The 27,240-nt window shown below is 37.4% G+C and overlaps 1 protein-coding gene across 1 annotated transcript in view; it reads right to left on the bottom strand.

The window, feature by feature from the left end:
• The window catches only part of LOC129723294 (ecdysone receptor), a 436,732-nt gene that overhangs the window by 382,168 nt on the left and 27,324 nt on the right, over positions 1-27,240 (bottom strand). The window contains exon 2 of the mRNA XM_055677426.1: positions 6,474-7,517. The gene's annotated coding sequence lies outside the window, so the exon portion shown is untranslated. The remainder of the gene's footprint in view (positions 1-6,473; positions 7,518-27,240) is intronic.

Below are 27,240 nucleotides of genomic sequence, written 5' to 3' on the forward strand. Positions count from 1 at the left end.
GCTGATTGCAGACAATATTTTTATATGTTTAGGAAACTTAATTTTTTTTTATTTTCTATTTCACCGAGTTAAAACGATTATAAATGTTTAGTTAACATTGTGTAGTTTTCGTGAAAAAAATCAGATTTTTAAAAAGTGTTCTATTATGTTTTTTTTTCTGACGTAGAATTACGTCTTACGGCAACATTCACAGGGCTTCAATTTCAATACAGGGATCCCATTTAAAAAACCGAAAACTTCGAGAGCGTCACGAAAATTGTCCTCTTTCAAACGTTTTAAACTCAGTCCAATCGATTGCCGCAAAAATGACGGAAACCAGTTTCCAACTGGTTTCCGTCATTTTTGCGGCAATCGATTGGAAAATCATCTAGGCACTCGTTCAAATGCAGAAAATTGTTATCTGATTGTTCGAACTATTGTACTGTTAAAAATTGTCGACCTTTGATCGGTCGCTTATTGCTTCTTTCCCTAACAAGGTCGACAGAAAATACTTATTTGACTGCGCACTAATGTTCACAAGAAATTATTTTTTGTACATCCGTAGTACGAAACTGAGACAAACTGTAGGAACTTGAAATTAAAGCGGGGCTTTTCAGAAGATAGCCCTAAACCAGAATTAAATGAGAATTATTTTTCATACAGAATATTGCGACATAGGAAATAAATTTTTTCGAACGTTGGAAAGTGGTATAACAGAAAATAAAGGAGTCACGCCTCTATTTCCAGTTACATCATTCTCTATCGTTCGAAAAAAATATTATGTCGCACGTGATCTGACCATGAAGCATTTATGCGATAATCGAATGAAAAGCATAATGAATGGTTATTATTAAACTGCAACTGTGGTTTGATGCTGCTGCAAATGCACAACAATGTGATGTTTATTACGATTCGTTGATACTATGCATAACCGGCGGTATATACGAAACACATCCGATTTCAAACAGAAAAATTCGGCACGTTCTGCTCACGAAGCTGAGTCCGTTTTAGGAAATTCACAACACTTCATTAACAAGGATGTAACGTCTTGAAGAAGACGGTTATAGCTTTACATCATAGCAGAATTTCGAACTTCATACTTATGTCTTCCATCGACAATATCAAACATGCAACAACCTGCATCGATTGGACACGGAAACGGGAACAATGTCTTCTTTCAAGCCGCAACACATGATATTTTGTTGCCTTTCTAAGAGCTCTATCGGTCCGGCTCCACAGATTTGATTTTTATTAGAGAGCCTTTAACCTGAGGGGTTATTCAGCTCTTCCACCGGCTCGACAGAATGTCCACAAGAAATCATTTTTTGTGCATCCGTATCAAGAAACTGGGACAAACTGTGGGAACTTGAAAGTAAGGCGGGACTATTCAGGAGATAGCTCTAAACCTGAATAAAATGAGATTCATTATGTCAGAGTGGATATCGCACGCGATCATGAAGCAATTATGAATTAATTTAATACAATTACTTTTCGTTTTTCCCTTTTTCCTTGAACATAGTCAACCTAAGCACATCGATTAGTGCGATTTTGACGTAGAATTACGTCTTACAGCAACATATATAGGGGTAGAAACTGTAAAACCGAAAACATCAAGAGCGTCAGGAAAATTGCCCTTTTTCAAATGATTTAAACTCAGTCAGTTTCCAACGGATTTCGTTCGCTGCTGGCCGCTAGTGGCGTTGGCTGTTTGTCACTGCCAGGCTTCAAAATGGTCACGGTAGAACCATTTTTCACTGCGATAATCGTCTTCTTCTTACACTGACACTACCTAGGCTCGCTGTATGTATTACATGTATTGAATTCTTGAACAAACATGTCAATCGAGTACCGACGTTTTTTTTTCCTCAAACATATTTTGACATTTTTTCTAGAAATGAGAATTACGTACGTTGTGTGCGGAGATTTTGGAAATTACCTATATCATTGATCTTGTTATAATATTTCTCAACATAAATAGAACGAAGTAGGCAATACTACAAGGTATACAGCCTGAAAATTTTGTATGGACCGTGGACATTACACATAACCTTCCAAAGCTGACCACGTAGTATGTGGATGGCCCCAAATGTAAAAATAAGATTCTGAAAAGATCTTAGTAAATGAACAAAAAAATCACAAGCATTCGCCGACCCTTACTCTTCTATAAATTAGTGTTTTAGGAACTTACTCGATCGATATTATGTCGGTCACGATTATTAAGTGAATATCGAAGATAAAAAATAAATAAAAATAACTTATAACCGTTGCAAAAATGCTCAATTTTTGTTGATTAATTTATGGTTTTTATGGTAATCATAACCATGAGATAAACTTTCAATCACCATCAGTAAGCATTGTAGTTTTGATTGCACGCGCATAGAAGTCGTGCCCGCTGCAATGATAGACGACGAGAAACTAGCGGTGCTCTGCTCCACATATACTCTACGGTAATGTTGCTTTTACCAGCATGTTTTCTTTCAAGACATCAGTTTCTATTACGCTCTAACAGCGGGTTTAGAAATTGTTCAAGAAAAGAAGTTGTTTCAAACTTTCCAAAAAACCTTTACCTTTGAGACATCAAATTAGTCTAGGTTCATGGAAACAAACATAAATTGACCTAGTGGGACGGGGAGACTCTGTCAATTTTTTTTTATATTGATACAGAGAATATCACAGGAAATGGTTGGTGTCTATTCATGTCGTGCTAGAAATGCTCGCATGTGATCGGTTTATTGTTCGCGTAAATTTGTCCTTGACACTTTTTATCGATTTTTACCGCTTTGCAATGAAAAAACAATGATAACTGGCGTATTACAAAATTGTTCAACATTTTATCTATCCAACAACATATTGGTTATTGTCATTCATCATGTGGTTATGCTGTTATTATCGTTCGAAATCTGACGCAATATTTGCCAGTTTCATTTCCAAAAAAAGGTTTTAGGTTTTTAAAACAAAAAAAAAAAAATTCTCAGGAGTTAGTCGTGAAATAGCACAAACTGATAACAGAAAAAAAATATAAAAATTGAGATTTTTTATTGAATTGCTCATTGTTTCATACCTTTTTTGACGTGGGACTACGTCTTTGTTTTCTATACTGGTATGCATTCTAAAAAGCAAAAATTTGTGTGGGACCCCTCCCTACTAGCAAAGGAAAGAGTGTTGATCATCAAAAATTGTCGCCTGCCAAATTTGATAACATTCGCTTGAATAATTCTGGAGTCATGCAAAAATTAGTGCTTCATTTGTATGGAAGTTTCTTTTTCCAGAGAATGGAGAGGGCTGAAACCACCATAGAAACATTTCTTACCCCTAAAATTCTTCACATGCCAAATTTGGTTCCATTTACTTGATTAGTTTATAAATTATGCAAAAATTTGTGTTTCGTTTGTATGGGACCCCTCCATCCCAGAGCAGGGAGTGGTGTCAAACTACCGCACAAATACTTCTTGTTTCTTAATGCATTAACGTGCCATGTTTGGCTTCATTGGCTCGATTAGTTCTCGAGTTATGCAAAAAATAGTGTTTCATTTGTATAGGGGTACTCCCTTCCAGAGAAAAGAGGGGTCTTAAACTTTCATAAGAACCTTCTCGGGTTCCAAAAACCCCTGCATACAAATTTTCATGTCAATCTGTCCAGTAGTTTTCAAGTCTATATGGATCACCCTGGCAGGCACACAGACAAAATTTCATTTTTTATATGTATAGATAATATACTTGAAAATAATAACAAATATTGTTTCAGTTTGCTAAAACGCTTGAAATTGTTGAAGTGTGTAATGTAATGAAATTGATTTTTTTTCGAATTTCAAGACTTAAAAAATAAATAATATAATGAAAAAAGTCCTAAATGCAAGCCTTGTGGGAATTTTCCTGAAATTTTATGTTTAAAGGAGAATGCTAGATGATTTTTTAAGTAACTCTACACGCTCAATAGATCATTCGTCATACTCGACATCATTCGCAGCCGAATAGAGATAAGTATGCTCTAATGTCGATAAAGACTTGATTGCTGTTGAAGTGTTTTTGATGTTGATATAAAACAACGTCTTTAGAGAAGGACTTCTACAGAAGTATAACGAAATAAAGCGTTGATTTCGACCAACCCGAGTTGAGCAGGGTGGCTAAATACCACTTAATATGGATATTTCGGGAATGTCGATGTTGTTTAGAAGCATAATCACACATTCAAAAGTTTTGTTTGAGGAAATTTTTTCTTTGAGAGTGTCCGCTCTCATTTGATCTCAGGTTTTTTTTTCAAAATAGTTTTTATAGACAGACATTTTTTTAAATCAATTGTTGTTTTCAGGACAAATTGTTTTCGGATCTCAAATTTAATTTTGCAATATTTTGAAATGAAAGTTCAAACAATTCCCTGACCCTAATAATCATCCCTTGACCACTTTTTCCTAACTCTTGTCATTACTATTCATGGACGTTCAGAAGCAAAAAACGTGCACAATGCTCGACATAAAAAAGTTGTTTGTTAGGGATTGCCCACTCTGATTTGTTTAACTAAATTGTCTTCTTTCATTTTTACTCGCTTTGTTTGGTCCAGCATCTGATAAAGAGCTCTGTATAAAATAATGTCTGTGATTTTCGAGAAATCCGCGAAAAATCTAAAAATCGTCGTAACGTAATGGTAAAATCGGTTTCAACACAATTCTTTGAAAAAAAAAAGCTGGTAAATTTCTACAAATACTGGTCGAATCTACAACCTTTCAGTTTTTAATACGAACATCGCAAGAAAACTTATAGCCAAAGAATCAATAACATAGTTATTCCAGCTCGGAAAACATTCGGTTCGCGAAGACCGCTACACAAACACCACCGAGCCGAAAGTGAACGCTAGAGCAAGCACGACCGGAGCCGGGTGCATTCATTAAGATAGTGAAATTTCGATTACATACTGTGGCGTCGCGTCGCGCGAAGGATGATCGTCCAGCGAAAACGCGTAGAATACGGTCCGTCCCGTCCGTGCGCGCTTGTGAATGAGTTATTTATAAACAAGAAATAAACATTAATCGAAGCTTATCCAGCTAGCTCTGGATACGAAGGGTGACTGCCGGAGATGGTATTTGGAAACCTTAAATCGGCAAGAAGTGGAGAGCAGGGCGGCCCGAAAAAACATGGCATGGTTAACGTATCTTTCCCCGAAAGGAATAGGAAAGTGAAAGTCGAAAAAACAAAACTAAATTAGATCGACTCGCGAGCAGCGCTGCTCGTTTACTGACCCACTAAGCGCTGACTGTGATGGTTGGACGGATCATCAGCATTATAATTATTGTTATTATTGCAATCGTTTTGTTGGTATGTGGAAGAACGGTGCGGTCATAGTTTGCCGTAGGCGTAATGGTTCTATCATTCTTGGCAACCGGCGATGGGATGTCAGCGATGCGTAGAAAGTGCTTGTTCTATTTAATGTAAAGTTTACTTGAAACGATTGAGTGGCGAGTGAGTCTCCATGAAAGGAGTAGTGGCGGTGGGGACGCGTGGTAGGCTGTAAATTGTGCATAAAATTTGTATCTCTTTCGGCTGCCAAAAGTAGTTGTTTTTCCCCAAAAACACGCCACACCGCTTTGCATTAGCGACGACGGCTAGTCTGGATACTTTTTATAGTCGCATTTGCTTGCACAGGCTTGATTCGGGATCTGTACAAATGCTGTCCAAACAGTGGTGGGAGGCATGGGTTGCCTGGTGGACAACATTTGCAATAGAACATGCCCCTGTCAGTTTATTGTTTTGGGCGGAAAGCACAGCCTCCCGTATTAGCCAGACCAATCAGAAATCGATTGCTCCTGTTTCGAAGCGGATGTGCCCGGGCTGTAAATTATTATATTCAAACTGGTTCGGTTGACCCGAACCACCAATACATGCTCTACGGAGTGGTTGGTGGTTTGTTTCCGGAAGCAGAACTCTGTCTGATTCTATTTGGTTGCACGGCAAATATTCAGTTGACATGGGAAATTCGCAGAAAATGATGGGAAAATGTCGCACAGGAAGTGTTAAAATTATTGGTCGAATTAACCACGTGTGCTGTTCTGCGTTGAACTAATGGGTTGAACATAGGATGAAGTACTATTCAATAGCAAATTCTTTCGTGTCATGTGGTATCAAAATAATTGTGCGTAATTTTTTTAGCAAAATTAATTAAAAATACGTTGTTATCGTTACAATAGTTTCATTAACAAATAGTGGAGATTTCAGTTTGTCTCACGGTGGCCGAATACCCAGAGCAAAGCGAGAAAGAAATATCGGAAATAAATTTCTTTAAAATTTCTTCTTTAATTTAATTAAAAATTTTCGAACGTTAAACGTAATTCTAAGTCAACCAAAATTAAATTGATAATGAGGCTCTGCAGCAATTATTCTAATTCGAGTATCGAAAAAATTAAAAAAAAAATTAAACTGTATATACAATTTGCAATTTAATTAGTCTCAGCATTTTTCTCCCCCAGACATAGCAACAAACTGCGTAAAATGACACAACCTACCTTCAATTTACACGGCAACCCACTTCGTACAGGTCATGCCAACCGCAATTCAACAACTTTTGGAAGGCCCACTAATAGCTGGCCACCGCTGCTGCTGCTGCTGCTTGTTTACGAGGTCTACCGTCTAGCAGCGATAAACTATTAGTGGAAGTAACTCTGCTGAATTAAAGCCAACTCTGTTTTCATCGTCGCCTAATGTCGGTGAAAAGAAATCGGCACAAAGCAGTAAGTTGCAATTATTCGCGCTAGCAGCAGCTTGACGATAAAACACTGGTCGTAAATTTTCACCTTTTTTTCGCCTCCTCTCTTCTCAACTGGACTAGACACTGCTGCTTCAAAGCGACTTCGGGTCCAGCACTACTCAGCCCCACGCACGTAAACAAACTTTCTTCACTTTCGGCTTTTGTTGTGCCCCCTAACAGGGATACGTTGAGATTATTATTCTGTTTCGCTTTTCACTTTGGAATTATTGCGTGCGCGATGACACAGGACTAACATTGGTTTGTGTTTCGGACGATGGATTTATACACGCTACACAGTTGTTGTGGAAAACTGCGTTCAACTGAATGTTACACACTTTGACACGGGAGGACAGACAAAACGTAAACACGCTCAAATACTGTATCACGTCACTTTTAGGTTAGGTGTTTTTTACATTGCTGGGATTGGCTTCTCTTCGATTCGACAGAAATTTCATTCGAGTATGGGAGATTCTTCACAATATCAGATGACTTCACTGGAGCCTTTGCTTAAAAATTATATGTATTTTACTTTTTAACACGTTTTTTTTTTACGAGAAGCACTGGCTAGACATTTATGACGACGAAAAGAACGTTGGTTTAGACTTATTTCGTATATTCACGATGAATAGTAATGTATTAATGAACATCGATGAATGCTTCACTGGTTACTTACATTAACACTGAAAAACTGATGGAAAACTGCGACTAAGTACATCACTTCACTTTGGATCACTAGATTGGGTTTTTGGGTGTTAGATTACCACTCTGTTGCACGTATTGCTTGCAGCACTGGAAGAGTTATCTGAAAATAAAAAAAGGAAACGAATATTAATTTAAATCGAAGATGCGAGAATGATATAAATGATCAAAACCCACAACACCGACAGACATACAGGGCTGGAAGACTTCTCAACGATTAGGTTATCTACATAATAACCATAATCATCGATAAATTCCCACTCTGACTTACTCCGAACGTTAACTTAATTATCTGTCCTCTTTTACGAAATGTTGATTCTAATTATCGCGCACAGCACCAAGCTACACATGAAACTGTTAAAATTATAACGTACAATTGAAAAACGAAAAACGAATGCTCGCGGAGAAAAGGGAAACCAATAAGCGGTACCAACGCCCGGTAATGTAAAGTGTGCACATTTAACGAAAATGAATTGTATATAAGAGTAATAAAATGGGCAGGGAAAATCCGCATCCAGCCGTTTTTCCACCGCCACAGGAGCAATGTAATGTGTGTAGCAATGCGCCCCAACATAACCAACTCGTAAGTAGGGAATGATAGGAAAGAAAGAGAAAGAAAGAAAGAATGATACAAAGCACAGAAAGATGTAACTTATTGGCCGGCAATGCGCGATCTACGTACGCCTAGAGTGTGAAGTAATACTATTTACAGTTGAATAACTGCAATTTTCACTCGAGCAGAGCCAGTGCCAGTACGCTGTGAACGACGAGAGAACGAAAATAGAAAAAGAAAAAAAAAACTGTTCGCAGTAAGAAGACTGGGAGAAATTGGGCAAAAAGTAACCACAATAATGTAGGTCTGTAGTGCACCAGTTATAGTCTCCCAAGTGCACGCAAGCGAAATAAATAATAGGAAAACTGTAATTTCATATTCAAGTGTTCTACTGCTAGTGGTGGAGAACAATAAGAATAGCTCGGGTGAATTTGCTTGAAAAAAATAACAAAAAATAAAAGAAACGTGCGATGTGTGCACAAAGGAGAACCACTCTCATTCACTTTTGATATCAATCTAAAAACCAGAAGTAGTTTGGAGAATTGGCAATTCAGTCTAGCCGGTGAATTCGGTTATAATGATAATCATTTCAGAGCAATAAGAGAAGGTAAACAAATAAGTGTTCAACAAGAATACATTCAAGTGAGTGGAGTTGATTAACTTAGAAGATTCCATTGAAACTTTTATCAACCTCCTTATAACGGTTATCTCCTGCTAGATTCATTAAGCAGACAATGTGTACTACAGGGAAAGCGAAAAATAAGCGAATTGAAAATATGATACAGATTTGAAAAAATATACCGCATCCAGACTCCTGCTAGAATTGGTAGTTTTTTCTAAAAAAATATTATTCGATGATAGTTATTATTCTACAACAGGGTTAATTTTAAAATCATGGTCAAACAAAAGCAAAAAAGTTGCATTTTGCTGCTAACAATTGCTAATTTTTGGGGTTTCAAAATGTCAAAATCTCTAAAATTAAAACAATCCTAGGTATCAAATCATGTGTTCTATTATATGGAAGAAAGCAAAATATTTCAAAATTTAGCAAACATGTCATTCAAATAATATCACCAAACACTGATCACACAGTGGAAAGCTGTTTTCACGTTGAAATTCGACGACCCATTTATTCTGAATGCCAGCATTTTAGAGCAAAAATACGTCAAAATATGTCACAATACTTCACAAATATTTTTGGCTTCTCAGATGGTCTCGAGGTACGATGCTGGCCTAACAAGCCAGTCGTCGTAGGTTCGAGTCTCGTCTCGGGAGAGACTATTAGTGTCAGTAGGATCGTAGCGCTAGCCCCGCAATTGTCCTGTACACTAAATAGTCGGCTGCGAAGTCTGTGTATAAATAAACAGAAGGCCAAGTTCCGAATCGGAATGTAGCACCAAGGCTTTGTTTTTTTTTTATGTCACAATACGGCAATTATTGTTTATTGGAGAAAGTACCGGCCAATGTACCTACTACTGATGCAGTTCGCTACCGCACAAAGGCAACTTTTCAGTAGAGGTAGTGCCATCGCACCTACCGCAGCGGGTGCCGCCACTGTTGCTGCTGCTATCCGCTGTCACTGCTGCTATTATTCGCTTCCACTACTACTGTTACTTGCAGCTGCTGCTAAGTCAGGACTGTATTAGTCACTATCCAGTTGTTATCTGGTTGGTTTAGGGTGGAGCAGGCTCTTATATAGGCCAAATGATACATTCCTGGTTTACTACGTGTTAAATTCTGTCGACCGTGCTAAGGAAAGCAAGCAATAAGCGACCAATCTGAGGACGAATTCTGCGTTTTGACAACGCTTGACAATTTTCAATAGTAAAGGGTGATTTTTTAAGAATTTGGTTTTTCTTTAAAAAAAAAACGCATAAAAATTACAAAACTGTATGAAAGCTTTATTTGAGCCGATAAATTGGTTTATGCCATTTACTTTTCAAAGATAATTTCATTCAAATGTTGGCTACGGCTACGATTTAAATGGTCCATACGAAAAGTCCAATTTTGGGTCACTTTTTCGAAGATTTCGCGAAAACAGCGTGTTATGTTGTCTTCCAAGGCTGGAATTGTTGTTGGCTTATCCGCATAGACGAGAGACTTAACGTAGCCCCACAAAAAAATAATCTAGCGGTGTTAAATCGCATGATCTAGGCGGCCAATTTACCGGTCCATTTCGTTAGATGAATTGCTAACCGAACTCATTCCGCAATATATCCATTGATATTCGCGATGTGTGGCACGTTACTCCGTCGTGCTGAAACCACATGTCAACAAGCCCCAGCACTTTGATCATCTTTGAAGAAGTACGGACCAATGATGCCTCCAGCGTGTAAACCGCACCAAACCGTGCATTTTTCTGGGTGCATTGGCGATTCTTGTATTGCCTCTGGTTGCTCTTCGATCCAAATGCGGCAATTTTGCTTATTAACATACCCATTTAACCAGAAATGAGCTTCGTCACTGAACACATTTTTTCGGTAAAAAAGTGGATTTTCGGCAAGTTGTTCTAAGGCCCATTCACCAAAAGTTCGACGCTGCGGCAAGTCGTTCGGCTTCAACTCTTGTACGAGCTGTATTTTGTAAGGCTTAACACGAAGATCCTTTCGTAAAATCTACCATGTAGTCGAATAACACAAGCCCAATTGCTGCGAACGGCGTCGAATTGACATTTCACGGTCTTCCACTACACTGGCTGATACGGCAGCAATATTTTCTTCTGTACGCACTCTATGCATACGTGTTGGTGGGTTTATGTCCAACAGAGTCAAACTAGTTTGAAATTTCGTCACAATAGCTTGAATAGCTTGCTTTACAATAATTCGTTTAATCAAATTACAACTTTTTGCATTTGGGCGGATGCATAGATGATTTTCCAATCGATTGTTGCAAGAACGAAGGAAATCCATTAAAAACTAACCGAATTATTAGCATTTTAAATGGGACATATTTTTCATTCTACACCCCTATGTAACCGAACTCCCTGAGAGATCGTCAAATACGTCAAAAATTGGCCTCTCATATAAGTTTACATGTAACTTTTTTGAAACAAAAAATCTTCAATTGTCGTTCCACCCCAAATGGCAGTTTTTTTTTTTTTTTTTAAGGGGGGATTTGTTAGTAGCTTAAGTATTTATGATAAATATTAGTAAATAATGAGTATGTGTGTCCAATCACAAATGGTGACTTCTCAACACTGTTAGAAATTTGTAATTTTAATTGTTAGGATTTGTTTGCTTTCGCAATTAGGACTTATCATTCGTAGGGATTTAAACCTACTTTTCAGAAAAGGGAAAGTAAACTTACAACTAACTTAATTGCTAACTTATTGGCTATAAAGAGAGCTTATCGTAGCAATTGAGGATTGCAACGATTTTTGTCGAAAATTGTTAATAATTTTATTTGACATAGCTTCTAATGGTTCAACACCAGTAAGTCTATGTAATTCGAGTGTACCAAACCAAGGAGGACGCTTCAAAATCATTTTCAGAATTTTATTCTGAATCCTTTGGAGCGTTTTCTTCCTTGTTGAACAGCAACTTGACCAGATCGGTACAGCATAAAGCATTGCTGGTCTAAAAATTTGTTTGTAAATCAAAAGTTTGTTCTTTAAACAAAGTTTAGAATTCCTGTTAATGAGAGGATATAAACATCTCGTATATTTGATGCACTTGGCTTGTATACTCTCAATGTGCTCTTTGAAAATAAGTTTTTTATCATAAATTAGTCCCAAGTACTTAACCTTGTCGGACCAACTTAAAATAACCCCATTCATCTTGACAACGTGATTATTGTTTGGCTTGAGGAAAGAAGCCCTAGGCTTATGCGGAAAAATTATCATTTGAGTTTTAGAAGCATTGGGAGAGATTTTTCACTTTTGCAAGTAGGAAGAAAAAATATCTAAACTTTTCTGCAATTGACTGCATATGACACGAAGACTTTTTTCTTTTACGGAAATGCTTGTGTCATCGCAGAACAATGACTTTGTGCATCCTGGAGGCAAATCAGGAAGATCTGAAGTGAATATGTTGTACAGGACTGGACCCAAGACTGAACCTTGAGGCACACCTGCTCTGACAGGAAATCTATCAGATTTTGAATTCTGATAGACAACCTGCAGAGTTCGATCAGTAAGATAATTTTTTAAAATTTTGATTAGGAAAATTGGAAAATTAAAAGTTTGCAATTTCGCAATCAAACCTTTATGCCAAACTCTGTCGAATGCTTTTTCTATGTCTAAAAGAGCAGCTCCAGTGGAATAACCTTCAGATTTGTTAGCTCGTATCATATTAGTAACTCTGAGCAATTGATGAGTTGTGGAATGCCCATGGCGAAATCCAAACTGTTCATTTGCAAAAATTGAATTTTCGTTGATGTGTGACATCATTCTGTTAAGAATAATTCTCTCAAACAGTTTACTTATTGAAGAAAGCAAACTGATTGGTCGATAACTTGAAACTTCAGCTGGGTTCTTATCCGGTTTTAAAATGGGAGTAATTTTTGCATTTTTCCATAATTTGGGAAAATATGCAATTTTGAAGCAGCAATTGAAAATTTTCACTAAAAAATCCATTGTACTCTCAGGGAGATGTTTGATTAGTATATTAAAGATTCCATCGTCACCAGGTGCTTTTATATTTTTGAAATTTTTAATAATTGATTTAATCTCATTCAAGTTAGTTTCAATTATTTCTGCAGGTAAAAAATTCTGGGAAGAAATTAAATCAAATTGACGTGTGACTTCATTTTCAATTGGACTCACACAATTCAAATTTGAGTTATGAACAATCTCAAACTGCTGAGCAAGTCTTCGAGCCTTTTGTTCATTGGATACAAGAAAACGTTCACCATCTTTTAAAACTGGAATAGGCTTTGAAGGTTTCTTAAGAATCTTCGACAGCTTCCAAAATGGTTTTGAATATGGTTTCAATTTTTCAACTTTAGTCTCAAAATTTTGATTTCTCAGAAGAGTAAATCTATGTTTAATCTCTTTCTGTAAATCTTTATAAATAGTTTTAAAAACAGGGTCACGAGAACGTTGATATTGACGTCTGCGGACATTTTTCAAACGAATTAGAAGTTGAAGATTTTCGTCAATTATTGGTGAATCAAATTTCACTTGAGCCTTTGGACCCAGAATAATTCCTGGCATCAACAATTGCACATTTTAATGCTTCCAAAGCGGAATCAATATTCACTTCGTTTTGCAAATCAAGCTCATTATTGAAATTTCTCTCAATATAATTTTGGTATCTTTCCCAATTAGCTTTGTTATAATTAAAAACAGAGCTCATAGGGTTTAAAACTGATTCATGTGATAAAGAAAAAGTTATTGGAAGATGGTCAGAATCAAAGTCAGCATGTGTGATCAAATCACTACATACATGACTTTGATCTGTCAGCACCAAATCAATTGTTGAAGGGTTTCTTACAGAAGAAAAGCATGTAGGACTATTCGGAGACAAAATAGAATAGTATCCTGAAGAACAATCATTGAATAAAATTTTGCCATTGGAATTACTTTGAGAATTATTCCATGAACGATGTTTAGCGTTAAAATCGCCGATTATGAAAAATTTCGAACGATTTCTGGTGAGTTTTTGTAAATCACCTTTAAAATAATTTTTGAGCTCGCGTGTGCATTGAAATGGTAAATATGCTGCGGCAATAAATAAAATCCCAAGTTCAGTTTGAACTTCAATTCCCAAAGTTTCAATAACTTTCGTCTCAAGATGGGGAAGAGCACGATGTTTGATTCGGCGATGAATAACAATTGCAACTCCACCGCCGGAACCATGAATCCTATCATATCTATGAACCACGTAATTGGGATCATATTTTAATTTTATGTTAGGTTTCAAAAATGTTTCAGTAATAATTGCAATATGCACATTATTTACTGTTAAAAAATTAAAAAGCTCATTCTCATTGGCCTTCAATGAGCGAGCATTCCAATTTAATATTTTAATTGTTTTATTTAAAATCATTGCTAAATTTTAAATTAGAAACAATTTTAATAGTAAAATTTGTGCCTATTTGAATGGCTTCAAACATTGATTTTGCCTGCAACATGGCGTTCATAAGATCGAACATTGCCTGTTGCAAAAAAGAAAGTTTACCTGCCGTAATAGGCCCCAGGCAGTTGACATTAGAAAAAATATTTTCGGCAGCAATAAGAGCTGGAGTGATAGGTGTACAATTATTTTCTAGCCTGTTTTGCTTACCCATATTAACGGTCATTTTCGAACTACCAACACTAGGCGGTATAATGTTCGAACTACCTGTAACCTGTGCATAAGTTAAACGGGTATGCAAAGGAGTAGGTAAACTATGCGTCACTGGTACGCTTGGAGAATTTTGTTTTGAGGTTGGTTTTAATTGAGAAATTGAATTTTGTTTACCTTGCCTTGCCTTAACAATTGCTAAACGGACTGGGCATTGATAAAAATTGGACATATGGTTGCCGTTACAATTCGCACAGCGAAAATTTTTACTCTCTTTCACAGGACATGTGTCCTTTTTGTGAGAAGAGTCTCCACAATTAAGACATTTTTGGTCCATGTTACAGAATTTGGAACCATGGCCATAACGTTGGCAAGTACGGCATTGGGTGATATGCTTTTCACCTCCGCCATACTTCCTATAAGTTTCCCACTTTACACGCACATTATACAAAGCATGTGCTTTTTCAAAAAATTTTAAGTTGTTAACCTCATTGCGGTTAAAATGAATTAAATAATTAACAAGGGAAATTACAGTTCTCTGACTGTTTTCGCCTCGTGATTTTTGTTTCATTAGAATTACTTGGCTATGGCTATGGCTATGCCAAGTAATTCTGTTAAAGTAAGTTTGATCTCATCAACGGTTTGATCGTTGGTGAGACCTTTCAAGACAACCTTGAACGGCTTGGCGTTCTTGGTGTCATATGTAAAAAATTTGTACATCTTGTCAGTTAAATACTGAACAAGACGATCACGACCCTCTACTGAGTCGGCTAATAAGCGGCATTTACCTCTACGGCCAATTTGATAGGTAACTTTGACGCCAGAAACAAACGTTGAAAGTTCCTTTTTGAATATATTAAATTCAGAAGAAATAGTTACCACAATAGGTGGAACTTTCTCCTTTTTTTAAAGATTTTATATTTTGTATAGTTTCATTATTGGTAACTTCCATTTCACCAGCTTCTTGCTCAGGCAAAATATCAAAAGGATTGTCACTACAGACACTCGATGTGTCAGAAAGAGATGCCTCTCTTTTCCTCCCCGCAGCGATGCGAGGTTTCTTTTTCCGTCCAGCCATTTCAGGTGATACGAAAAAAGTTAAAACAAATGTTAAATTCAAAAGTAGGTAGTCTTGAGAAAGACTGATGGGAAATAACTTTCAGGTAGTCTTTAAAAGACACACTGACAAAACACAAACTTTGAAGCTATAGGCAGTCAAAGACCAGTCCACAAGCAACCGAAAAAACGTCTGATCTGTAGGACAGTTCAAGACGCACTGACCCCAAATGGCACTAAATTGGCTCCACAAACGCTGTATTCGGGATTTGGACTTCGATATGTGGAAAAGCATATAGAGATGAAAAAAAAAACATTTTTCAAACCAAAATTGATTTTTTGTGTAATTTAACCTCATTTGCAAGCCTTTTTTTGGAAGAGTAGAGTGGTTATTAAAATTTCCAGTTATTTAGACAGTTTTTGAAAACAAATCCCGTCAAGGATCGTTTTACCTCACTTCGGCTTATACATGGAATTAAAATAATTGAGTTGCTCTATAGTACGCTATATTTAAAATTTTCCCTAGTTGCAGATTTTTAAAAGAAAATTGCGTTTTTTTTCGTCATCCCGATTAGTCAAAAAATATAAGGATTATAACAAATCTTGATATTTTGTTACTAGTTTTTTGTATCAATTTGTGTTCTAAACTTGGTCTCGTTAAGGCAGCATCCATAAATTATGTAACGTTCATAGGGGAGTATCCTTGAGCGTTACGATTTGTTACATAGGAGAGGAGGGGAGGTATGATCAGCGTTACGTAACAAAAAAATCCCTGAAGACTCTTCAGCAACGAGCATTTTTATTAGGCAAATTCTTCCACAGCGTTCCGTAATTTTTATGGGGGGGGGGAGGTGTTGGGTTTTTTGCGTTACGTAATTTAAAGATGTCACCTATTAGTTAAATTACTTACTGACTATTACAAATTATAGCAAATTTTGTAAGGTTTTTGGCAGAAAAAAAAGAATTCGTTAAAATGTACAATATGTTGTTAATTGCAATAACAAATTTTGTTGCTTAAAAAAAAACACACTTTTGAATATTCAAGTGTATGATAACAGAATTTGCTATAATTTTGTACATTTAATCATTCTGGCATATCAAGAATATTACAAGGCGGGGGCTTAGTGTGATTGGTAACGTCTCCGCCAACCACGCTCGACGCCCGGGTTCGAATCCCACCGCCGGCATAGGTGTCGATGGTTGTGAGGTGGCGTGATCCACTCACAACCAACCCAATTGATCTAGATTCAATCCTAGCCGACACCGGGGGATTGTCGGAGGCGAAAAATCTCTGGATTCACGCCTTCCATCGCATGAGAAAGTAAAGCCGTTGGCGCCGGTCCGTTGATATACGGGTCGTAAGTTAGGGTTCTGGGTGGGGTGGTCGCCTCCCTGGGCGTCGGTGATTGGCACAACAACAGTGGCGGAACTAGACCGACGGAAAATAAGCGAGAGTAAAAAAAAAGGAAATTAAGCGAGAGTAAAAATAAGAATATTATTTCTATCAAGTTCAGATATATTTGTGTTACCGTTTGTTATACTCATTTGAGATCGGGATGTATGAAATTTTCGCAATCTTTTTTTTCTGTATGACTGCAAAAGTTCTACTGCGACAGGAATGTTTGTCTTTTGTGTCTGTTTCGTATCGTACTATTTCGACTGTTTCGTTTCATACTATTATAGCAGTAGTTATTGAACTTTTTGTGATTCTGACGTTTTTAGATATATCATCTTTTCCCCACTTAACCCCAATGAAAAATATTAAAATTTTTCGAAATTTCCTACCTTGAAACAAGCACTAAAAATTTCAGCCTGATCTGAGAGCATCGAAATAATATGCGGTTGCACCTCTCGCGAACTAGCTTTTAATGAAATTTCTATTTTCGCGCATTAACAGCCCAAGTAATAAAACTAGTTTTATAGCGCATTTTTGGTTCTATTAAGCGCTATGAAACTTTGATAAAATCAATATTGTGGCTATGGAGTTCAAATTCCACATTCCACAACTTATCAATAGCTGAGAGCAACTAATATGCTACGAGCTAACAAATCTGAAGGTTATTCTACTGGAGTTGCTTTTCTAGATACACGAAAAGCATTCGATAATGTTTGGTATGAAGGTTTGATAATGAAATTGTTGATATACCAATTCCAAAAATCTTAAAGAGAATCAACTTATCGAACTTTACAGGTTACAGAAATTCACAAAGCCTTTGTATGATGATTACACAGTCGATTACTGAAAAGCTGAGATATTTCCTCTTTCCACTTTCAAAAGTGGAAAATCTTTCTCAATGCTTCTAAAATTTAATAAATAGTTTTTTCCTACCTACACGCAAAAGTTGGATGGTGCGAAACCAGTACAAAATTGTGCGTTTTTAGCGCAATTGTTGATGTGGTTTGAAACCAGTACAATGATTGCGTGTTGGGCATAACGCAATTAATGCTCTAGCGGTTTTTTCAATGTATTTGTCATCTCCAAACTACTACACCTAAACAGTTTCAGCTGGTATCAAGCAGCATTGCAAAGCGAGCGAGAAGCAAAACCTTTCTCCTCATTTCTGCTTGAGAACGAGACATATGCTACACTTTTCAAGTCTTTTGCACACACGCTTTCCCCTGAGTAGCAGCAAGCACGCACCGACAGTATGAGTGAGACTAACAACACTGGCATCAAGTATGTACAGCACGGGTGTCTCGCTCATTTCATAAAACGACGAGACATCCTCTTGCCCGTCGCAATCCGAACCGAAAAGAAGCGAAAGAGCAACCTGCAAACTATATGTGACGTATCTAGTCTCTTTTTTTCACAACATTTATTTGACACGGCACAATGTATCTAGTCTCGTCGCACGTGCATGGAAAACCTACGAGCAAAAGAGAAAGAGCAGTCACTAATGCACTCGGTGTGAGGAATAAAGTGTCAATATATGATACATATTCTGATTTCAATCTATGTCAATGTATTCGCAGTACAACTGCTGCGTTATCCGTTTCACACATTTATTGTGCGATTTTAGTGCAAAATTTGTGTGAATCGGGAAGTACAATGATTGTACAAGACTTGAACTTTTGCGTGTAGAGCTTCTTCTTCCAAATAAAGCAATAATCTAGTTATTAAAGTAAATGGGGTTATCCAAAAGTAGTCTGACAAAGTTACGAACAAATTTACATTGAAAAATATATTTTCGAAGAGTTATATGGGAAGTTTTGACCGGGACAAAATGGAATATCCACTGCAGTAGTTTTTTAATGAACAATAACTAGTTTGAAAGTTTTTTTTTCTTCATCTATAGTTTATTTGACACGGCACAAATGCAATTCAATGTTTAACGGCGCCAATTATATCTGGTGGCTTACTTTCTAAAGTATCTTAATAACTAAAAGCAAATTTTTTATCCTCCCTGCCGACTACGAGCTGAAACTAAATTTAACTTAAAGCTAGAATATTTTGCATTAAAAGCACAGGTTTACTGTTTGATGGTTTTCATTGCCATAGGTAAGCAGCATATTAAATTTGTTCCGCTGCTGGGCCAAGATATTACGGACTGGCATATTGGGTTGTTTCCATCGGGCCTTGAGAGTATCGTGCGGGTCTGATTGCTGTTTCCGGATCCGGGGTCTTAACGTGTTCTTGTCGTTTGGTTGGATGTAGGCGGAAGGGGATAGGACTAAACTGGGGCGTGGATGGATTTCAGGAAAACGTATATAAGGGACATGTAGGATAGGTCACGGCTCGCCAAGACATCACGAACAGGAACAGCCGACTGCCTGCCTTCGGCCTGCAGGGAAGCTATTAATCTAGACCTGGCGTCACGGTGTACAGGGCATGACCAAACAACGTGCTCTATGTCGTGATAACCTTCACCACAGGCACAGATACCACTCTCCCCGAGCCCAACACGACGGAGATGCGCGTCAAATCTATAGTGATTGGACATAAGCCGGGACATCACGCAAATGAAATCCCGACCTACATCCAACCCCTTGAACCACGGGTTCGTCGATACCTTGGGGATTATGGAATGTAACCACCTTCCCAGTTCCCCCTTGGTCCATGAATTTTGCCAACTGATGATCGTATTCTGACGTACAAATGCGAAAAATTCATTAAAGGCAATTGGTCTTTCATAAATATCACCGTAGTAGTTTAAAAGTTGATTTGAATAAGTAAAAATCAAAAAGCTAGCTTGAGCTTAGAAAACTCACAAATTAATGAGAAAGAAGTTCGATTTTTTGTGCACAATTCTTTGCGTTCAATAATGCTAAATTTACTTAAAAATGCATGCATTTTGGAAACTCACATTTATCCATTACCAAAACATAACACAATTTTCACGTGATAATATGACGGACACTATTGTCTACAAACGGGTATTTTCAATTTTCCTCCCAGTAGCATCGCGCTAACGCGGATAAATGTAATTGTGAATAAGACTCGCGCCTCAAAGCGGTTAAAGTGTCACTTTTTCGATAGATAAAAAAGCATAGGTACAGCGCGCAACTTCCCTAGATTCCGTCAATTGCCACGGAAACATGATAACAAAAACCTCTCTTTTCGAGATTCAGAAATAAACTCAGTCTCAGTATAACCGTTTAGCCTTAGGTTGCTCATCCGTTACTTTTATATCACCATTAATCCAACGACTACGCAATATATATCTCCGTTTGCTTTCGTAATAAGTTAACTTCGCGCGCAACGTTGTTCGTTTCGTTACTTACCACGATGACCAAACCCTACCTTTCCGTCGCAGTCGTGGAGATGCAGAGGTAAACTCGGTCTCCGACAACAACGACTGTGACACCTTCTTCCTTACAACATCTCTCCTCACCCTAACGATAGTAAGGACGTGGCCGGCGCTGTTATTGATCTATACAAAGCGGTAGCTACTGAATTGTTGTACACTAAAGATGGCAAACTAATCCCAAGTAGCCATCTACGTGACTCCTTGTGCAGCTTCACTAGCTCAGATCGAGATCACGGCGAAGCAACTACTAAATGTGCGGTCGTCAAGCTCAAGATAAAAAATCGACTTTCTGGAAGTATTCTGCTCGAAAATTTTCTAAGTCCGAGCAAAAAAAATTGTGACAACACCCGATCTCGTAATTTATGCATTTCTGGCATTAAACTAAATTTTTCGAAATCGAAAATTGTGCGTAGAAAACCATGATCGACCAGAATCAAATCTGTTACTAGATTGATTTTATTGAACAATTTCTATTTAGTTCTATACCTACTAAAAACTGGACAGAAACAATTCACGATTCCTAACTTCTTGGTTTTGACCTTGTCACTCAAAAAGGAAATCTTAACGCTACTTTTTGTCTACTTATTTCGCTGCCAAGCGGCCGTCGTTGTTTCCAATGGGAAACAAGGTGTCCAGTATCAGCACTTTATTCTGGCGAATGGAATTTCGTGACTATACCTAGTTCTGAGAAAGAGACTGCTGCACGATTGAGCTGGAATTGTGCATGGAGCTCATCAAATATCGACATTTGAGCCTAAAAATTGCCTGATTGAGCCTGATTCGAAGATGAATTGGTGTCGTGTCAAATACTTCTAGAGCTGTACGAATCGAATTTTTTTTCTTGTATGGGTGAATCACCTACGACCGTTTTTTTTTATTTAAAACTTTATTTACATATTAGTTAACAACTTAACCTAAAGATCCATACATTTTATGTACTGTCTATACAAAGATGATGTTTCTGTTAAGTCACAGTAACTTTTACTGTTTGGCATTCTTAACAAATATTAAGAAATTTATTAAAGTGCTTACTGAAGAGTTTTCTGTCATTTCATTTCTTTTTCCTTATTTGTTTTTTGAAGCATTCTAAACTGGCATTTTTATAATAAATCATGTTGTAATATATAGCTTCTGCTACTAGCCATATTGCGTTATTTGCTTTACAATTTTTATTGTTAATTGTTTTATATAAGACATCTTCTGGTGAATTTATATTCTGTTCAAACCTATTTTGAACAATGTCTGTTATCCAGTTCCAGATCACATTTGAATATTTACAATGTTTTATTCTAACCGTTAATACGGACTTTGTAACCTTGCGGTTATGCAGCTCTCCATCGCTTGTAGTTGACCTATCAACGGTTGGAAAATACTTCAAAGCTATCAGAATGGTACAGTCCAATATTAATTTTAAATAGGAAGTTTGGTCCCACCCATCATATTTTCCAGACATCGCTCTGTCTGTCTGATCAAATGTTACGGTCCAAAAATGCTGCAAATTGATTTCATAACATTATCTTGAAGATGAACTGAAATATAGCTACTGCAATTCCGCGAGCAAAGAAAAGGTTTCTCAATACCACGTCGAAAAGAGCGAAAAGTGTTCAACTTGCACATTACGCATCGAATTATGAAACCTGGTAAGTTTAACTCATTCCACATAGAGAAATATTTTTGTAGCTTCGAAAGTCGGATTCACACTACTGACATTGTTATTGACATATTTTTGTTATTGACATATTGACATAAGTTAACAAACAAAAATTGATTAGAAAGTTACATACAACTTGTAAAAAACAGTACGTAATTGTGGGGTTAAAGTTAGATCACATAAAAATGAATCATCATGCCAACCAACTTTCAAAGTCACAAGCACCAAATGGATGGTGTTCGTTGGACTGTAACTGGTGTCCATTCGAGACTTTCCATGTAACCATCTAAAAATATATTAGATGTTGGCGTGTTGGCGAAAGTTTTCCCGGAAAGCAAAATTGTATAGACTAAATAGCTTGAAACAAAAAAAGGACATAGAATTAACCCAAGCATTATTGTGAATGAAACCATGACTGTTTACTTCAAAGTTGTCTCGACCGTCGGGGGATGATTATCTAGATTACTTTGAAAATAAATCACAATTTGATGACAAGTATATAGTTTTTAGTGTCCTAAAACAGTTCAGAAGTACGTTTAAAATGAGTTTTTAGTTTGTTTGTAAATTAATGTTTGCTAATCAATACATAATCTGAATATTTAATAAAAGTATTAGGCTCAAAAATCGCTAACAACTATATTTTTTTGTTGAACGAATCGAATAGAAACTGCTGCATTCCACTCGAACGGCACAACCTCCATAGACCTGCAAGTATGCAGTTGGACGTCAGGCATCGAGAAGCAATTTGTCACGCAAATGGTCGTGTTAATTATGCTGAAAGCATGCACCTCCATTCCCAACACCTTGTCTCTGTCTCACATACACACAGTTTCTGTCGCTGTTTCTGCCGCCCTACAACCTGTTATATTTCTGAACATACTTTGACCTGATTTCCGACTGAACTTTTTTCATCCATTCAATGCAATGCAATGCAAGGATAGTACAGCAGTGATGCCACTAGGAGCTACTGCGCGACGACCGATGGGAGGAAGCGAAGGTTATTCTACCATGCAACATTGCGTTCTTATTCGCAAAATCGTTGTTCGTTTGGTCATTTTTATGGTCAATTAAATTGCTTGTTAGTATTCCCGGCGCACAAGAGATAGAGCAATTCCTGCGCGGCAGAATTGTTCCCTAAAACGAGCACATGTATTGGCAACTATTGGAAATGTTTAATGCAAGCTCGAAACAATGTGACATAGGCAAAGTAGCGCCTGTCACGCCATCCACATCGGAGCACTGTACTGATTGTCCTTGTTCTGTTGTTGTTTGTTCTTCAATAATTGCTTGTGATTCGAATTGCCTTTATTTTAATTAGATGACGGTATCACTCGCGAAACATCGGAAAATGGGTTAGTTCCAAGTAGGGCTCACAATCAAGGGAGATGAAGAAGATGAAATAATACGTGCTGCTTGTTTTATGCAGGATGCAACCGGACTTGGGAGTAACTGCAACTGGCAATTTTTTTTTTGTTATCTAACCGGAGTGATACCTATTTCTTATAGATAGTATACAGTAAAGTTAAACTGCTAAAATATCCCCACCTCTACAACGCCGTCACCGAAAACAAAAAAAAAACGCTGGTATTGCGTGCCCACCGACCATTTTCTGCGAACATAATTCACTTTCTCGCCGAAGCATGGCTGAGACTGTCAAAACCGAGTGCCAGATTCCATCCAAACAAGAAAATATCCAAAGGCTCCCGAAAATGCAGCAACAGAGGCCAGCCAGAGAAGGCGATCGTCCCGGATTCGTTCCAGCGTGTAGAGAAGAAGAAAAGAAAACCAAAAAGCCGGGTCATTCCGTCACATTCAAGACCAACGAGAGTCAGACGCCAGAGTCCGAAAACCGGTAGTGTAGCGAATTCGTTTTCAAACGCCTCGCCACACTGCCAGCGTCTGCCTGCCTCCTATCACGCTACTCTCGAGGCAGGGTGCTTATGTTTGGAGCTAAAAACCGGTTTTTTTTTCGACTCAGCATGTTCGCGACTACTCCGCTGTCTCCCCACTGGGTTTTGTCTACCAGAGCGTGGGGATCCGAAAAGGTGATCCATCCATCACCAATACTGCTGCAGTTGTGGGAATCACTGACAGCCTTCAAAGCGAACTCGCGAAGTTTGGTGCTGTTTGTGAGACTAGCGCGATCTGCCCACCAATATATCGCCGAAAGGCGTTTGAACGGCATTCGTAACACTCTTTTCAGTCTTTAGCTCTGCAGTATTTGGTTTGTTGGAAGGAATGACGCTAAGTCGTAAAATTTCTCCGGCCTTGAAATGTCATTTGCTATTAGCAGATACAAAATTAATTATGTTGAGATTTAAAATAGCATTTCGACTAAGTATTCGTTGTAGAAAAAATCCACCGCAAGGAGCTGTAATCATTCTTATCAGATAGAGATTGCAATCCACAGCTGTCATCTGTACAAGAGTTATAAATACACCAATAAATAACTGTTCAGCACACTCAAAGACAGAAGCCTTCCAACTGATAATATCATCTCGACTGAAACAAATCCGCCTAGAGTGAAGCGTCAATCACTTTCTCCAGCATTGCCTATCGGTAGCTGACGAAAAGGAAGCTGATCACACGCACCCACGCACTTTCGCTATGTGCGACAACAAGACAAGCACAATTTGACGCTTCTGGCTGGTACTTTTCGGGTCTATTCTTAACCGGCAGGCACTTGTTTTGATAGGTTCGATTGATTGCTAGATTTTCCTGGAAGTGACTCGGAGTTGGTTTAGTGTTTCCGCAGCAAATTAATCAGAGCTAGATACAAGATGAAAATCAGATTGTTTCTACGTTCAGCGACGCTTTGGGAATTGTTGCTAGTAACTGTGAGAAGGAAAGTGAACAGCATGATTTTTCAGAATAAAAGTTTGATTTTTCTGCAATATCCTTTGTAATGAGGATTAGAAGGTTTCTGAGCTACTATACTTTGAATAAAAAAAAACAAACACTCAAGTTTCACAGAGATTCTCTAGGGTTCCTCACATTAAAAACGTGAGCGTCCTCAATAGAGAACCCTGAAAAAGTAATCCTCAAGACTATCCTGCCTATGGGACTAGGAGTCATGAATAGGAGTCCATCTGATTCGAATTCTTTCACTCTCAAGGGTTTGTCAGCATTGGAAAAGATCAGGTTCGCTTTAGTTGGTTTGCGGAGATTTTGAAGGATACTACACCCAACGCAAACGGGGAACATTTTATTACTTTAGGGCAATTTTTTATTACTAATTGTGTCTTATGACTGCGAATTATACACAAATAGTAATAACCGAAAAGTAACAAAAATTATGACGGGCACACGCTTGTATGTGTTTCTGCAGGAGAACATACAGCCAAGCACCGCAATGCATGTGTTAGCAAGACTTCACTCGTTGCATTTGTATTGATGCAACGATCAGATTCATTTTTGTCCCTTCATCCACACATAATGAGAATCTCACCCGTCAATCTCAAATGTCTAATTAGAAACACTTTCGTTTCGTCCCCCAGTGTTTACTTGAAATGAAAATACGTTATACTGTCTGAACAGAGTTGCCGAAGTTGCGAATATTGTTCTGGATGGGCACGAGTTTTGTATTTTCAAACAGGTGCAAATGAGTTTCCATGAACCAATGAGTATGTGTTTTGGATAGCTTGCAAGAAAGCGAATGTTTTTGTTTTTCTCTAACGCAGTTTACAGATCGTGATGTCATTTAAAGACGCATTTCAAGTCTTTGAAAACATCAACGTTTGCATACTCTATGACGGGGAAAATGCTGCTTGGCAGCTCTTGTCATATTCTTCCTTTACTCCGTATGCATACAACGAGCGAACTAATACACGCTCACCGGATGAATTGGTGATTGAAGAAACTTGTAACATGTGCAACATATGCGACTATGTGTGTGACTTTTTTTTTTACTTGAGATGGAAAGGGAGCAGTTTTTGACAGAAAAAAATCTTGCATGTGGTTGAAACGACCATTATTAGATAGTCGTACTCCCGTAACACGTGCTAAATATATGACAGTATGTGTTGTTACTTGACTGGGGAAGAATTTTATTGCCTTTTAAGTAATAGATTTGTTACCCAAAAGGCAATTTTGCGCTATTGCTTCTAAAGTAATAAGGAAAAGTTTTGCGTGTACCCTAACTAACACACAGAGAACGCGTGTGAGAGTGTGAATCCCCATAATAGAGATCAATAAGGAAGTTTTCCATCTGCGAGTCACAGAGACTCTATCTGTATCGCTGCTACGATTCCTATTCTGTTACCGAGATATAGGTATTCTAAACATTCTCACTCAGAATTCGCTGTGTATAGTAACTTACACATTCTTTTGAATAGTTACTCTTGAATTTCGAAAAAACTTCTCGTGGACAATATTTACTTTTCTATAAAAAACTGGTACAAAGTTTCATTAAAAGTAGAACAACTCTAAATTGCTCCATCGGCCCTTTACTCATATCTAATTGACGATGTAGCTGTCGAGGGATAAGCATTTTAGAACTAGCAAATAATCAAAATATGATTAAAAGACTGAAGAAAGATTTTCGTCGTTGGTGGTCCGTGCTGCTAGCGGGGTAACAGCGGTGCGGGAGAATTATTTTTGCTGATATATCAGCTGCGTATCGAATCACTGGCGGGGTAGCCTGCCCCTACCAGTGTGCAGATGTTTCTGCCGATATACAACAGGCTATTGTTGTCGCGCAGCACAAGAACTATCGACAAAAAAAAAATACCCGTACGATAACTCGTGTATTGTTATTTTGCGAACTCAAACGGAGATAAACAATTTGCGTCTAATCGAGACGAAAGCAAAACAACGAATGAAAAATTTGAAAATGACATAAACCATCTTATTAAGTTTAAAACTATTCATCACATATAGGTAAACTCTTTAGACATATTTATATGTTTCAAGAGTTCTATTTTTTGCCTTTCCAAAACAGCCAAAATATAAAAAATTGGTTGAAAAATAACTGAATTAAACATAAAAATGTAAGCTAAGGTAAAAACAGGGTTTTGACCATAAGTAATAATTTTTGGGGTATTTGAAAAACTTCAAGTAAACGCGCAAGTAACATTTGACTAAAGCTGCAACCCACACTAAGTCACATCAAAAGTTCTTGCATTTTTTCATCATTTGTAGCTCCGTGAAATTATTGCGCTATAGAAGCCAAAAATTCTGGTTTCCTAAAATATATATAACTTAGCCAAATATCAACTGATTTTTACAAAACTACTTTCAATTGGTTCGGAATTGAATAAACTTTCAAAATTATAGTATATTTGTGGTATGTTTCTCACAAAAATAGACGGCAAATTGACAATTAAATTGAAAAATTGCGTGAAAAAGTTTAAAAATTTAGATTTAAGCTAAAATAACTCAACATGTTCCTTTGATATTAGAACAAACCTGTATATATTTTGAAGCTCTATTTGTTCTCTTTCTAAAACTGCTTTAATATTGAAAATCGGTTGATAAATGACCGAGTTAAAAAATACTATATGCGCTGGAGTCCAAAAAATCGTATTTTGACCATAACTTCAGATTTTCGGGGTGTTTGGAAAATTTCTAGTATGAGCGAATGTTACACTCAACAA

The sequence above is a fragment of the Wyeomyia smithii genome, chromosome 2, assembly GCF_029784165.1.
Source record: "Wyeomyia smithii strain HCP4-BCI-WySm-NY-G18 chromosome 2, ASM2978416v1, whole genome shotgun sequence".
Taxonomy (NCBI): Eukaryota; Metazoa; Arthropoda; class Insecta; order Diptera; family Culicidae; genus Wyeomyia; species Wyeomyia smithii.